The sequence below is a fragment of the Microcebus murinus genome, chromosome 5, assembly GCF_040939455.1.
Source record: "Microcebus murinus isolate Inina chromosome 5, M.murinus_Inina_mat1.0, whole genome shotgun sequence".
Classification (NCBI taxonomy): Eukaryota; Metazoa; Chordata; class Mammalia; order Primates; family Cheirogaleidae; genus Microcebus; species Microcebus murinus.
The window spans coordinates 26,785,264-26,802,751 of NC_134108.1; the positions used below are offsets into that span (position 1 = coordinate 26,785,264).

General features: G+C 38.0%; 1 protein-coding gene across 1 annotated transcript in view; it reads right to left on the bottom strand.

Annotated features, from left to right (window-relative positions):
* Positions 1-17,488, bottom strand: part of PDE7B (phosphodiesterase 7B) — a 310,933-nt gene that overhangs the window by 222,146 nt on the left and 71,299 nt on the right. The window lies entirely within an intron of this gene.

Below are 17,488 nucleotides of genomic sequence, written 5' to 3' on the forward strand. Positions count from 1 at the left end.
ACTCCAGAGATCCAATCAGTTAAGAACAGTCCACATTGTATGATGGCTATAATTATCTAATGGTTAATATCTGAATATATAAATAAATCCTCCAAATCAATAAGAATATAACAAATAAACCAATAGAAATATAGATAAAGAACATAAGCAAGTGATTCATAAAGGAGGAAATCTGAGTAGTTAATAAACATAGAAAATATATTTGACCACACCAATAACCAGAACAAGCAAATTCAAGACAGAATGAGGTTTATATTGAACTCATAATTATAAATATGGCCATAACAAGTATTTTCAAGATTGTAGAGAAATGGATACACTCACATAATATGGTTTGGAGTATAAAATGACACAACTGCTTTGGAAAAAAAATTTTCAAAATCTAGCAAAGTTGAAACATTCATAACCTATGACATAGCAAGTTACATATAACTGTAAAACATACAGTATATATAATATGTATATATAAAATATATAACATTAAAATGATAGAATGCTCAAATCATATAAAATATGATTTTCAAATTATATAAAAGATATACTATTTAAATCATATAAAAGGATAATATTAATCCAAAAAACTGTCCCTATTTTTTATGAAGTTGAAAATTTCTAAAAATAGTATATATTCTTTATGAACACATTAATTTATAGAAAAAGCAAAAAACATGCAATGAATAGTGTAGCACTGAATTCAGAACAGGGGGAAGAGATCCTGAGAAATGAAATGTTGGAGAGCATATAGGGGTTATCAACTTTTTCTATAACGATTTGTTTCTTAAATTATTCTCTGAACTTTTTTCTGTGCTTAAAACATTTCATAGTAAGAATTGCCCCACATGCAATACTCCAAATATGAAAATGGCCCTTTGCAAAATGCACCTCTGCATCCATCTCCCTTGGGTTTACGGAGGCCACAGGTAGCAGACTGGACTGTCTTCCCAATAGCCTCACCATTTCATTCCTCAGCCCTTAAGGAGGCTACGAACTGCTGCCTTGGCCCGTTTTACTCTTTCTTTTACTGTTCACAACTTGGTTAGTTCCACTCCCATCGATCTTTATTGTACCTACACTTAATATAAGACAAAGGAATTTAAGGGGGAAAAATTTCTGGATGTGAGAATTTGTGTTCTTCCTACCTAATTATGAACTCCTCCCATACAAAGAAGGGCAGATTGAGAGGAGAAAGGATGATGCTATCACATTCAAATCACCCCATTTTTTGCATGACTCACATTGTGTGCGAAAAGATGGACAATTGGCTACCTTGTGATATGAAAAGGAAGAAAGCTGCTTTGGTGAGTCAGGAGGCTGGGCTTCGGAGGAGGAGTTGGGTGCAGCCTAAGGTTGCAGGAAAGCATTGGGTTCTTGGTGGAGGGTCCCTGTTGTGAGTTTTTCTCCCAGCTACTCTGCTCACCTAGTGTGATACTTATCAAGCTACCTAATCTCCTCATGCTTCATTTCTTCATAAGTAACATGATGCCAATATATGCCATGAAGTCAAGTTAGAGAGCAAATGTGAGGATTAATGATCCATGGAGTCTGATCCTACTATTTTTTCCTGATTTGTTGGTGTTTTGGCAGAGGTAAACCCTTTCATATCACTAGGATCCATTTCCTGCATTACCGGCTTTTTAAAGTGGTATTTTTATGACCTGAGTTAATAATTATTTTTAAATGGAAGATCAGAGGTTTCTAAAATGTTTTCAACTTCTTGGCAACAAAGTGCAACAAAGAAGCTCTATCAATCCATATTTGGAGTCCTACAAGTAAGTAACTTCAGGACTCCACTTCCCTACCATTTGTTAAAGACAAAAATCCACATGTATGCTATGCTGGAAGAGCTTTCCTTCTTTCCTCGCAGGGCCTTCCAGCGTGGGGTGGAGGATGGAGATTGGATAACTTCCCATGACTACCATAGCCCAAGGGCAGCCTAATATGTGCCACTCATGTGTGGCACAGTGTGGATCGAGGCACTGCGCTGGGGTCTTCCTCTCTTTCCCGGTCATGAACAAATCCAGGAAGAGTTTCGGAAACTCCTGTGAGACATGCATTCCTTAACAGTCATGGCCTGCCTGGGTTCACTGACCAGGCAGGCTTATCACCAAGCCCCAAGAGCAGGTGTGGTGGCCCTTCCAGTGACAATGAGGTAGACCTCTTCCTCGTCTTCATCTCTCTGGAGGTCTGGGAAATGGCTGAGGCACCTTTAACAAGCTCTTTAATGGCTCTGCTTTGTAAAGTTACCTGAGGATGACGGTAACAGATTTTAAAGCAATGCCCAAGGGAATCTGATTGTTCTCAGGACTTGAAAGAAATCAGATTTCTTTCCAGTGCTTTTTCTCATTGATGCCAGTGTTTACCCAGCCTTGGCTGCCAGGCTCCTGCTTGCTATGCAACCCAGGGTGATGACCCAGTTTAGGAGATTAATTGGGCTAAGCCACAGGGTCCAAGTCTCAGGAACTGCAAGATCTGCCATAAGGGGAAGGTCTTATGCCCTGTTGAGTTCTTGGGTGCTGCAACCTTCCTCCCTCGATTCTTTCTAGTCAAGCTTGCTGGGAGTCCACTCCTCAGCACCCTACTGCCAGGTGATCTTGACTTTGTGCCAGCTTCTGTTCACCAGGATTCTGCCTAATTCTTGGGGCCTATCTATCCTTAGAGACTCCATCTTTGTTTTGTCTTCTGTGCCTGAAATATTGAGACCAATTTGCCTTGTTTGTGCCCATCTCTCCTGGCGAACACTGCCTCCAAATTAATAGGCATAGTTATTGAAGTTTCCACCCAAAGGGGTGACTCTCTGTCAGCAACAGAGATATCCTCCTTGCGTGTGCTCTCCCTCTGTAGCACATAGGAAACGCTGCACATGAATTCAGGTGTGTTAATACCTGTTGCCCTCATAGACCATAAAAAATCATACCATATTCATCGCCAGTGTTTCTAACCTATCTCATGATTGTAACCCTGGTGACTTATACATACCAGGCCCTAATACTAATACATCTTTGTGGACTAGATAGACTAAATACTTGCAGATTAGCTAACATTTATTGAGTCCATACTATGGGCTAAGGACTGTTCTAAGTGTTGTACACCTACTATTTCCTACTTTAATTATACTCTCTTAGCAGAGCAGAATATTGAGGTACAGACAGAGCAATTCACTGTAGGATACTCAAATGAAGGAGTGAATAAATGTTGATGGTATAATAAATGTTATCCAATGCTTGACGAAAATAGATTTCCCAATATTGGCTACTTTGGGCCTCCTCATTGCCTTGGCCAAGTAGATTGTCTTTACTTACATCCCCTTCTTTCACTCATTTACTATTGGTTGTTGCATCTACTAGAACACCAGCTTTGGCTCACACTGACCCAAGTTCAAATCCTGTTGCTGCCTCCTCCTATCTACTGTACTACCATGAGCAATTAGTTTAGTTTTGCAAACCTGCTTTCTTATCTGTAAAACAAGGTAATGTTATCTACATTATAGTATCATTGCAAGTTTCATTTTTAATTCATTATGAATAAGAATGCACTGATTAAAATTATTAAACATAAGATTATAATGTAGGAACTAGTAAATATAACTCATCCATTAAAATTCTATTTTAATTCCCATATAATTACTTTGGATTGGAAATGAAGAAATGCTTCCAATTTAAGTCAGAATATTTCCTAAATTGGTTGCTAATTCTTATTTATGTTCTATATTAAATCTAAAGTTTGACTTTTATTCAGGAAGAAAAAGATGGGTGCTATAAAATACTGCATCTATTATTCACTATTATGATACAGAATAATAATTATTCATTATTAAGATACAGAATCAACCCAAGTGTCCATCAATGATTGAATGGGCACAGAAAATGTGGTATATATACACAATGGAATACCATTCAGCCTTAAAAAAAGAGGAAATCTTGTCATTTGTGACAACATGGGAGAATCCAGAGGACATTATGTTAAATGAAATAGGTCATGCACAGAAAGACAAATACCACATAATCTCACTTGTATGTGGAATCTAAAAAAGTTGAATTCATAGAAGCAGAGAGTAGAATAATGGTTACCAGAAGCAAGAGGAGGGAATTAAAGAGGGGGAGATTGGAAAGATATTGGCTAGACATTGTAGCTAGACAGGAGAAATAATTTCAAGAGATCTGTTAAACAATATAGTTACCATAGTAATAACAATGTACTATATACTGGAAAATTGCTGAGAGATTTTAAGTATTTTCACCACAAAAAGATAAGTATGTGAGATAACACATATGTTGATTAGCTTGATTTAGCCATTCCACAGTGTAAACATATTTCAAAACATCATGTTGTACATCGAAAATATATACAATTTTTATTTGTAAATTAAAAAATAATAAAAAATACTATATCCATCCAGTATCTTAAAATTTTTTTAATTAAAATGATATAATTCCATTAACTAAATAATGTGTTTCAGCAAAATGTGCATAAAATATGTTTCTCTTAAGTAGACTGTATTTTTTATTACTTTCTCCAAAATTTTAGTTGTGAAAAATTGATGTTAGGAGTAATTTTAAAAATCACACTTTAGCATTAAGCAAACGTCTTTTCCTTAAAAGAAAATATATTCAATATGATAATATACAAATATTGGTCATATTACCATATTATTATATATTATCATTATTATTAAAAGCAGTGAAAAGCTCACATTTTGTTTTCATTGTTCAATTGACAGTTTTCAGCTTTCTTAAACCAGTTAATATTTTTCCTGGTTCAAACAAGCTTTCATACCTCATTTTATTTTTCTGAGTAGTTACTATCACTTGAATGTATGTCTCTCAGCAGGCCTCTAGCAACTGATCTTTTTAGAGAATGTGTCGTAATATCTTTAGAAGAGAGGAAACATTAGTAAACAAATAAAACAAAAGACAGAAATCCTTTATGCTTGGAAGTTTGCAACAGTGTCAGCTGAGACAATAACAGTTTTCTGCAATGCTTTTGGTAATGTTAAATGTTATCAGAAAATAATTAAGGTTATGACTCTTTCATTATTTCCTTCCCACATTTATAGTTTTTTTTTTTTATTCAGTAGAGGGGAATTAATAAAGGGAATAGGTGGTTATAAAATTATTGGAGAACCAGGCCATAGGCTGGGCCTTCATGAATGACTCTCAGAAAAATACTGCAAAATCGATCCACCAGGCTGTAAGCTCACCAGACTGGTGAGCCACAAGTGGGAAAGTGGAAAATCAGGAAGCATCACTGAATTGTTGACTTTAAGAATGCAGCACCATGGCAGTGGTCCAGGGATTAGAAAGCTATCAATGCAATTGCCTCTGGATACCCATGGAGCCAGTGATAAACATTGGATGCTACTGCAGAAATGCAGCAAAATCCAAAATCTCCATAACTGTGCTTGATAGTTCATCAAAACAAAACAAAACAAAACAAAACAAAACAAAACAAAACAAACCCTGACATATGACTAGACTCATTGTGGGGAAAAAAACTCTTAAACCTGCGTTTCTTGAGCTGAAAAAAGTGTTAACCATGGTCATTCTATTGGGAAGTTGCTGGAGTTTTATGGAAAGTGAAGCACATCTCATTTGTCCCAAGAGCAACAAATGCAATCTGGACTAGGAAAAGCTTCAGCACAGGCTGCCTTCATCCCCACCCTCACCTCATTTCTAAGTACTTTGATTCTACAGGTTTGCCATGTAATACATGAATTTATCACATGAGGACTTGAGTAAACAAGGCAAATGCCTATATGGTGATGTATTAATTGGGATTGCATCTATTTTATTTGCTCACCACTGAATCCCTAAATGTCTTAGACAATGACTAATGCATAATGGGCACTCCCAATGTTAATTAAATGAACGAGTGAATAATGCCTTACTTCAATTCTGTGGGGTATACTGAAATTGTCTGGGGTAACATGAGAAGAGACTGTTTTTCCTGGACATTTGTATATACGCACCAGTCTACGCTGCCCCAGATGCAGTCACGTGATATGCAGCTGCACTAGGGTGATGAAAGGTAAAACCTGACATTGACAAGACATTTCAAAACATCTGGGCCACTTCCCATCTCATACTTCCCCCAGCAGAGAACTGAACAGTACTAATCAAAGGCAGACCCTTAGAAGACAGTCCCGGAGAGAAAGTGGTTTAGGTTTATAGAACATAAAAAGATAGCTTCTGTTAAGAGACTGAACCCTCCAAAGTCTAAGAGGGCCTGGAAATTTGGAACTCTATTAGTCTACCAAACGAGTGCCTACAGAGTACCATGATTGTGGGTACAAAATCAAATGAGAATCAGGCTAGGTCCTGTCCTAAAGAAATATTAGATATATAGCCTACTCTGAAGTCAGAACATAGAAGACTAAGGGCACCTTCAATGGTGGTACCCAACCTTGCCTGGGGCTTTCCAAGAAGGCTTCCAAAAAGAGATGACAGCAGGCCTGAGTCTGGAGGATAGGAAAGAGTTGGCTGGTAAAAGAGAGGACCCTCTTGGCAGTTGTAACTGCCTGAGCAAAGCCCAGAAGCCCTGTTAGGATCTGGCAAGTAGCCGCCAAAGATGGGAGCAAAACTGTGGTCGATCAAAGCAGAGAGCTTAAGCAAAGTGGTAGTCATAGATGAGACTGGAGGAAAGTAGGGAACAATAGTGATTTAAAAAAAAATTTTCGGGGCTGGGTGAGAGAGGTTGGGTTTGCTTTTGAAAAGCCAGAATGCTAAATAAATTCTTTTAGCATTGTATCAGATAACTACATTACCAGAGCTCCAGATACCTCTCAACAATATTGGCTACAATCATTTGCCCATTTCTACCTCAAGGAGGTACCAAGCCTGAAGTGTTCCTTATTCCTTTTTCTGGAATTATTTCAGAGAGTGGTGATGACCAAAAGAATTCCTCCCACCACCCAGTTGAGACCCCATGTGAGGCTGACTTAGACTACTGCTGAAGCCATTAGCGCCTAGCACTGAGCACAGCACAGTCTCCCCAGCTCCTCACAGGGTCCCCTACTGACAGCGGCCCGGGCCCACATCATTTTATGCAGTCCTGTCTACCATGTGGGTGGCAGAGTCAGGCCTTAATCTCTAAACACTGTGGCAGCCCTCAGCACTCTGGTGCCAGAGGACGGCAGATTTGGAACTGGGGCCGATTTCAGCTTGGGCTCATGTTTTCCTTTTTAAGCTTTTCCAGTGAAAGAGCAGATTTCCATCCCATTGCAGGCTGTTAAAATGTCAGACTAATAAGTTTTCAACAATCTGTCAGTGCAGATCTCCAGCAACAACCTGGCACTGCCTTCGAATCAGGGCCTCATCGTCCAGCCCAACCTCAGCCAGTCAAAATAAGAGACACAGCAGCAAAAGAAAAAAAAAAAAAGAAAAGAAAAGGTAATCACCTCTAGCTGAGCAGAAATTCTTAACAAACCCATTGTTGCCAACAGTCAACAGCAAATCTGTGGGCTTCATAACCTGGGGTGACCCTTCAGGAAGAGCCATTTCTCATAAACCTCTAATTAGCTATGGTTAGGAGTGACTTGAAAGATACTAATGCTATTGCTATTGGAAAATGAGCCTACCAGCTTTTAACAGCTTTGTTTTCTTCTTCAGTCAAAGAACGAAATGTTAGCTCAATGGCGTATGCTTTCTATTAGGGCAGCGCCAGCAGCAGCAGTCTCCAGAGAGTCTCTCAGCATTTTATTACATACCCCTATTTTTAAATGTTTAAAAACTACTTATTATGAACCAAAACTTGGAAAACCTGGTTTCAACCCAAGAGAATTTTTTTTTTTTTTGAGTTATTAAGCAAATGTCCAGAATGCAGAACTGAAATTTCTGTCATTTCGGCCTTGGACAGCAGAGAGCACTAGAAAAGTTGTGTGGCTAAGATCTGATTGAACTCCCTCAGGGAGATCCCGGGGTCAGATGGCTGGCAGGTTCAGAGACATTATGACTTATGTCACAGGACTCTGTCCATGCACCACATTTAGTCTCAACTCCCACTGCACATTAAAGACAGCGTCTTTTCATCGTGTGAAAAGATGATTATAGCCTCTGGGCAAGTACAATCACAGCAAAATCTGTACCTGTGAAGGCTGATGGCATGGAATATACTGTGGTCTCTCTCCGGGGGCACCTCGTTATAGGAACTGAGTAGGCATCTTGGCCCAAAGCACTTTGGGAATATTTCTGGTATGGGATCTGGGAATTTCCTCTATATTAGACACAAATATATACACCACAAATCTTGATACACAATGCAAACATTGTCAGAATTTTGCAATACAATTTCATCATTTACTTATTGTCTCAGAGACCCAAGGGTTGACAACAAGCCACACCTAGTTCTCAGAGAGAAAGATGCTTCTGTGAAGGCAAACCACGAAAGTCACATGCGTTTCATGTGTGCATAGTTAGTTCTTAAAGGTGAAGTGCTCGGACTTTCTGTGTTGGAGAAAATGGCAAGCAGTACCGAAAGAAAACAGACTGGTGCACTTAATGGATAGAACTTGGCATATTGGGGTTCAAATCCCAAACCTATCCTTCACTAGCTCTGTGATCTTGGGAGGCACATTATACTTATCTTTTTGCACTTCATTATAGAATAATGGGAGTAAAAATGCTCACACCTCTACAGAAATAACATAATGCGTGTGAAAGCTTCTTGTATACTCTAAAACCTATATTGGGACCTGGTGTATGTGTGGCTTTGTGGAAGGAAGGAGGTGGAATGGGATAGGACCGTTTTGATGGTCTTGTGTACAAGTTACAAAGCACAGTTCTACCACATAAATCGTGGGGTTTAATGAGAGGAAAACTTTTGCTCCTCCCATAATGGAGAGCACTGGTCCTTCAGAGGGTAACCTGCAGGGCCGAAGGTCTAGAGAACAGAAGCTGGTGGGGCAGGTGGAAGTGGTAACCCTGCCTGTTGTACCCTTCCCACTGGCATTGAGGAAGGGGGAAGAACCCACCCGGATTTAAGAAACAGGGGTTTCTCCTAGGTGATCAGGCAAACTGGCCACATCCTCATGGGTGTGGGAAAGTTTCTGAATACAATACCGTATTCTGGTTATAGGGGAGGGAGGAGCTAATGTTAAATAAATTCTCAGTGGGGGTCGAAGGCACCAGATAAGTTGGGAGGGTGTTTACTGCAAGTACCAGAAACTGTAGATGCAGAAGTCTAAAGGTGGTTGAGGAGATGAAGGAGTTAGTGGCTGGAAGGAGATGGGATTCAAATGAGACACGAGGCTGGGGGATTGGGCAGGGCCCAGGTCAGGAAGGGCCCTGCAGGACTCTATTTAGCGACTGGACACAAGCCTGGATCCTGTAGGCTGTGGATCTGGACAAAGTCCCCACAAGTCACAGGCCATCTGTTCAAGGCAGTAGAGAGATCCCAAAAGTGTTTAGGAAGTGTTTATAACAAGAGTATTGTACAGCAGCTATGTTTGCTCCTCACCACACTGGACAGTACCCTTAGGTGACAAAAGGGTTCTGCTAAAGTGGGGCATCGCCTCATTGTTGAACGTTTCATGACATCCTCCATATTATATCCAATACTCAATACTCATGTTGATCAGCCGAGCTGGGGAATTCCACTAGAACCCTTCACCCCTCCTGACTCCCCACTCAGGGTGTGCACAGTCAGACCGATTTCTTTAGATTTAGTAGAATCCACATGGCTTTTATGAAGGGATCATAGAGATGAGACCATGACTTGATAAAATATAGTCTAGCATGACTATATTATGAAGAATGTGGATTTACAAATCATACGTAGGGTGAAGGCTGAGAACACTGAAAGGGGTGATCAACAGTGAAGTTCCTGGATCCTGGAAGATGGAGAAACTGGGTCCTGGAACAAATATCCTTCCCTTGCCGTTTAAAGGGCACCTCCGCCCTGGAAACTGCTGGAAAAGCATGCTGTATTTCAAGAAAATCATTCCTTTACTTGACTGTCACCTCCAGAGGGGTATTGGAACCAGAATGGCATTCTGTGTTCCTGCCTAGCCTGACATGTACAGCAATGCCTCGGTCTGCCGCCCCTAGAAGGCTGACACAGAGAGTGTTTGCGACAACTGCCTTTTTGTCTGACCTGTGTCTTGCCAACAAACACGTACTCACAATTGTTAAACTCTAGCCGTCTGGTCGAAGTGTCCAAGCTTTAGAGCATTAGTTTTCCTGATTTACACTGCAATTTTCAAGCTACTTTATAAGACCCTACAGACAGTAAAAGCTTAATAGATAATATCAGCAGTATTTCTAAATCTCTGTATAGACATCATGGTTGGGAGATTCATGGGACCTCATCCAGCCTGTAACTGAATGAATATTTACTCAGGACAAAGGAGTACTTATAATGTGCTCCTTGCAGCTCAGTTCAGTAATGCTCCTGTACATAAACCAACAATTAAATGTAATCCTATACACTTACAGTTTAAAAAGAAATCCAAACCAGTCCTTGGAATTAAATAACCTCAGTGCTAGAGAAAATGACTTCCAGAACCTCAAGCCCAACATGCAAACACAGGGCCTCTGAGCCACAAAGGAACAAACACTTTTCCACAGGGATAAGGGCTTGTTGTATAACTACTTGTGAGGTCAAAGATCCAGATGTTCCCATAGACAATCAAAAAACTATTACTGGTCAAATTGTATTGACCAGTTCCACATGCACAGCTCTGAGACATGGATTTGGCCTAAGAAAGGAGATTTCTGTAAGTTCTAGTGGCAATCGATGGCAACCCCAGGCTGGAGCCGGAAAATCCAATATCTTGGAGAAATGACTGACAGGTTTTATAAGCTGCAAGTGAAAATAAAATAGCACATATTTTGCTAATAGATTCTGCTTTGGTATAGCTTACTAAGCCCCACAATATACTTTGACAAGAGTAATGTTTGAAAGACACCTCCTCTTGTTTCTCTGTCACTTCATGGAGGTAGGGGCTTTCTGTCTAATACATTGTTGCTCTCCAGCACTTTGATCAACATTCATCACATCATAGGTTCTCAATAAATATTGCTTGAAACAAAGAATGAATGATTTGGGACAAAAACATACCCAATCTGTTCATTACTGCATAGCACTCAAGTTAAAAAATCTGTGAGACGACAAAAACTCTTAAAGAGAAGAATAAGCAAATAAAGTTACACTTTAAATAAGCTGAAATTACAAGTTTTGATGCTGCTACTCCACAAAGAAGTTGGCATCTGGGTCTGTGTAGTGAATCTACTACAAATGCTTTAGGTGGAGTCCGACCCAAAGGCAAAGATTTCTTCAAGTATTATTTTTGAAAGATTTTTTTTTTCCTGGAAAGCAAGAATCATTATATATATATATTAAAACATCATATCTTTTCACTGACACATATTACCAAAATTAAACAAACAATCAAAATTGTTTTAAATCATCTTGGTCAGGGTCCATACCAGGAAAATCGCAATAATATCTATATTCTATCTTATTAGTATAGGTGCTGTGTTATTGACGGTTTGTACTTCTTATTCTAATCACTTTATTGCTTAAGGATCCCTCTGCAGGCTTCTTTACAAGTAGGGATGATTATTGATTTGAAGTTTCATTTTATTAGTACTCAAACTCTAGCACAAGGATCTAAGTGAAGTAATTAAAATGTAAATTCCAAAAAGATGTAAGTACTAACAGAGATGTAGGAAAGCAATAGTTCTGTATTTTTTATAGACTTTGCAATCAATTCCAAATCATTCAGTTGTCTTTAAATTATTAAGACTGAAAAGGGGTGATCTGGTCCTTTTAGATCCTAAAACTTATAGAGGGAGGACTCTTAAAGAATCCAAATGGGCACAAAATTAAGAATAAAGCCTTGGGATGTGTCAATGAAATTGAGGAGATCTGAAGACCATAGTTCATTAGCTTCCCAGTAAATCTGCCTGTGAAACTGATAATGCAATATAACATATATTCATCAACTAACAACATTGCTCCTTAATTAACTGATGCTTTGTAAATGTGAAAATTTTCTTTATATTGAATTGTCTTAACATAATGTCTTAAAACTATTTTCTCTACGCATTCTTAGCAAAGCAAGAAAGAAACTGAACACAATAATAGCAAATAATTTTAGAAACAAAGCAATGCATATAACTCATTTTATTAATTTACCAGCCTTAAGTATCAAAAGGCTGGGCTAATGAAGGGCACAGGCTCTGTCTTAGCTTTGAATCTGGTGCCTACAGAATGTTTGGTATAAAGCAGGTGCCTAGTAAATGCTCTCTAATGCATGACTAAATGAAGAGAATATCACATATCAAGGGATGTGATCATAAGTTAAATAAATTGTATTAAATTCAGACATGTCAACACAGCATTTCTAGAGATAACTGATAGGAATGAAATGTATTTTTGTGTATTTTGGGTGTGTATGTGTGTACACACACACACAGTATACACACATATCCGTATACATACATATTCACACACATACGTGTGATGTACATCACATAACTGTGCTTTCTAGTGCATAGTAGCTTAGTGACGAGGAGCCCGGGTTCTTGTCTGTAATCTAATAACAGTGAGTTTGAATCCCAACTCCAACATTTCCTAGCTCTTTGACGTTGGAAATGGGCTTGTTCTTTTTCTCTAAGCCTCTGTTCTGTCACCTGAAAACACTGAGACAAATTCAGAGCTGTCATGAGATGAAATGAGATAACACACATAAGGTTCTGAGCACAACGTACACAGGAAGTGCACAGTGTGTGCCGACTCTGACTAACACGGCCTTCCATTCCGGCCTTCATCAGGCAAAACAAACAACGAAGGAAAAAATCTTACTTTCTACTCTGGGCATTGCACTACCTTGACCTTCAATCAAAGTAAAGCTTTGTTCTTCCCTCTGTTTGTCCTACAAGTTCATGTCTCCAGATCTTTGAGGAAGTATAAAGAAGTGAAGCCAGAAAACTTGGGCTTTGGAGCAGCTCGTGGGTGGCACTCACCAGCCATGTGACCTCAGGACACCTTCCAAACTCGCTTCCTCATCTCCCAAATGTGAGAAAACCTATCGGCTTCACAGGCTTGTCCTGAAGATTAGATATTATCAAAAAAGTTCTTGTCTCAATAGTAAGATTGTATGTGTATATTTATCTATATATTTATCTATCTCTTTCTCATTTTTTTAACCTTGATGTTTATCTGCTCTTCTCCGTATGTTCACATTATCCCTATTATTCAAGGCCCAGCTGAAATGGTGATCCTTTATAAAGCTTTCCTGATTTTTTTTTTAAGCCCAAGTTAACATTTTCCTTTCCTTAATTTCCTATAATTAATTCTTATAGCCACTTTCTACTTCACATTTTTTACTTTGTCTATTAGACCATGAGGTTCTTAAGGCCTGAATCCAGTTCTACCTTATTTATATATGTTCTTCTTCTTATGGAATAGTGTATATACCTGTGTGTGTGTGTGTGTGTGTGTGTATGTGTGTGTATATATGTGTGTGTGTGTGTTGGGGAGGGGCGGGGGGGCAGGTAACAAAAAGTACTTAACAAACATCTGTTTTTAAAATCTTGTTACCCTCTTGCCTTATTCTACAAAGAGTTTGAGGTTGATATAAATTTTTCTTTGTGTGCATGTTTGTACACAGATCACCATCCTGCATATATACACTACACACACGCATATTGCAAAAGGTATTAAACCTACACTAAAGCCCTCAATTCAAACTTCAAAATGTTCCCCCAAATGATGTGTAGTACACAGGGCTTAGATCATTGTAGAACTGTGTTCATGTTGGAGATCTCCCATTTATTTTGAACTTATTAAGAGAGGAGACATTCCCTTGTCATACTTCCCGTAACATATTTTGTTGTTATTATTCCTGGAAAAAATTTTGATCACGGTTACTCATTTATTATAAGTGAAAATATTAAACTTTTGGAATCAAGGAAGTAACATTCAGTTGTTTTCTTGGCCCGCCACCATTCATACCTTCACTGTAACGGATGCCAACATTCTTTCAGAGTCCTTTGTTAGTGAAACATTTCTTCATCTAAACCCCGAGAGTAATTCTTTTTTTGTTTTCAAAAAAATGATCTTGATATTGGATAACATTCTCAATGTCATCTATATAAGCAGGTCATCAGTATTTCATATACTATCACCCATATCAGATAATCAAAGTATATTCTTGTAAAGAGAGTACTTCATTAAAATTGAGGTATAAAGGAATAAAATTATGGAATTTGACTCAAGTAAAGTTTTAAAATCAATATCTGGTTTCGAGTGTCTTTAAGTTAATTACTCATTGGGCATATGTGCTAGTTATGTGAAATAATTATTAGTCTTAAAATTTTCACATTTTAGACCTGTATGTGGCTTTTACTTCCTAAAAAGGAAAGCAAATATCTTTTTTGACCTTATAAAGTCAAAAACCTTTAAGGTAAGGCACATTTTAAGGATGATAAAATAGCAGCCTATCTATTAACATATGATGTTTCAAATATGTGGTTAGGTGAGTTGGCAAGAATGCTTCCTCACAAGGAAATGATTTTGATGTCAGAATAATAAGGTCAAAGGGCTCTGGCAAGTGATATTTTTAAAAAATGAGCTATTATATAAACTTTCAATTACACAGATAACTCCACGTAGCCTCAGAAATCTCATGGTCGTGTATGTACCACTGAGACATCTGGAAGGTGGATATCTTGAAACTAATTTTATAACATTCTTGATTGTTCTTATTTTCTAGCTCTCAGTTGTGCAAGCCAGAATCCTAGAGATTCACTTGATTTCTCCCTTTTTTCTCTGTCACCTCTTACCTCCCTTCAAACACCAAACACTTGAATGCATTGTCAAGTCCTTTTGCTTCTGCTTCTCAGATCCATGTAGCTTTCCCCATCTGCCACCAGCCCACAGTCACCACAGCCTTCTCAGCCTGTGCTTAGACTTCTGCACAACAGCCCAGTGGGTCCTCATTTCCTCCTGTTGCCCCGTTTCATTCTCATTGTCACATAGCAGCCAGAGGGATCTACTACTGTCTGAGTTGGTTACTTCCCTACTCAAAAGCCTTCCATGGCTGCCCTTTCCTTCAAACTAGCCCAAAGTTCTCAGTCTGACACCCAAGGCCTTTCAGCTGTGGCTTTTGCTGCTGCTCAATTGCACAGAGCTCTAGGTTTACTGAACTACTTCCCAATGCCCACTCTTCTGCTTCACCTCTGAGCCCCTGCACTTTCCCTGCTGAGCTCCTTATCAATCTGTCAGGTTACAGCTTTGACGTCGCCTAGTCCTCCCAGAGGTCTTCTTGAACCTCCAAGGTTCTGTCGAGTGCCGCTTCTGAGTGTCCTTACAGCACCCAGCGTAGACATCTACTGAAATGTCAATCACCCTGATATAATTTCTTAGTATAAAGGTCAGGGAAGGCCTCTAACTTATTTTCAGTGTTGTCCGTTAGAAACATAATGCAAGCCACATAGATAATTTAAAATTTTCTAGTAGCTGCATTATAAAAAGGAAAAGAAAACAGGAAAAAACAAAAACTAAAACAAGGATGAAAAAAAAACCAGTGAACTTAATTTAATAGTATATCTTATTTAACCTAAGATACCTAAAATATTGTTTCAGCATGAAATTAATGATGAGATATTTTACTTTTTCACACTAAATCTTCAAAATCTGGAGTATATTTTACACTTAGAGCAAATCTCAATTTGGACTGGCTACATTTCAAGTGCTTAGTAACCACATTTGGACACTGTAGTTAGAGATAAAACTCTTCCATGAAATACTAGGTGCAGTTTTTTTTGGTCTTATTGTATATTTCCCATAAGTTCATTAAAAATTTTAAGTATTCTTGAATCAACTTCTGCATTTATAATTTCTTTTAAAATATGATGTGACGTGACTCAGAAATAGGTCATCTTTTAGAATTAAACACTTGGAAAGAAATTGACAATGGATTGAACAAAAACAATGACTTGATAAACTGGCACCAATGGATTCTGTCACCATTATTCACCCACCAACAGTGAGCAAAATGAAATCAACATGCAGGAGAAGCTTCCAGAAAGCCAGTTGGAAATTGCATTGAGTGTTATTAGTTATATGATTCACTTTTTACAGTAATAAAAATCACCCAGGTCCTTATATTATTTTAGGCTGTGAAATTTTTGCAGAGTATTTCTATACTTTTGGTCAAGTTATGTTATTTTCAAACAAAGCATAGTGAACATAAAAATAAGATTCTCAGGTTAATAGCATACATGTTACAGAAAAAAATTAAAGCAATGACAAAAGTATTATATTGTTTGTGAAGAAGAAACACATTTTCTCCAGAAAAAGCTCATTAAACTGTATGCTAACAAGTATTTTAGATGAGTAGGCTGCTATCAAACAAACAATTGGAATTTATGATGTCATAACCCAAAGAGTAACCTAAGAACGTGAATTCAAAAGAAATGATAAATTAGTTCAAAGACTGAGATTATGTATAATCCTTATAAACTCAACATTTGGAGAATATCATTACTGCTGATTTTCCTTCTTTGTTCATTAGGTTTATGCTGGAAAATGTGAGGAAGATTTATTAAACTCCTGTCATTCAGTAGAAGTGGTTAGGTTTGGTAGCTATTGATGGGATTCAGGACCTGCTACTCCAAAATATGGCAATTTGGCATTTGAGAAAACAGCAGAAGCAGGAAGGTCTCTCTGAGCACCGCTCCTGACCCCTGCTCTTCACCAGTGAAGTAAGTCATAAAACTTCAACCTAGAGATGGATGAGAAAAAGATATTTCTCCTTCCCTACAATTTTCAACACATAAACAAAATAACAATTTTTTTTTTTAATGTTATGCTGGTGGTGCCAAATGAGTGTCAGGGAAAAAAAAACAGTAAGACTAGTGCCTTGTAGAAAAGCTATTTCTGAAAAGCTATTTAGGTGGCATAGGAGAACATAGCTCCTAAGAAGATCTTTCAAGGCAATGCTTCTAATTGTAAATGTTAATAAATCAATATTTTTGCTCTTTTTCTTAAAAGAATTATTTTAACAATATGTGCAGTGTTAGTTCTAGAATTGGCTTTTTTTGTACTGAAGTTGTTTAGGTGTTTTGTGGCAAGGTATTGGTAAAAATTCATTTTTGTTGGATTTCTTGTGGTGAAATATCCCTAAAAAATTGGTTTCACTGGTTTGCATACCTTGTTGATTTTTTGTAGTGAACAGAACATGCTCAGTGTGGCAATGCAAGGATCACATTGTAGTCACACTTAGAACTGCAGATAATGTGTCAAAAATGAAATAAAAATGGATATCTAGCTGAGGTAGGGAATGAGGTATCTCCTTATTGGATAATCTGAAGGTTTTAAATGACATATTGAACCTGTCATAATATTACAAGATAAGAGTCCCCAGTGTTCAGTGAAGATCTAAACTAGCCCAGGACCCAATTATTAATTCTTTCCAAGTCAAACCCTTGGCAATTAAAGAATATAATGTTTGTTAGATATTATTAATGATTTATTTTTCAAATAT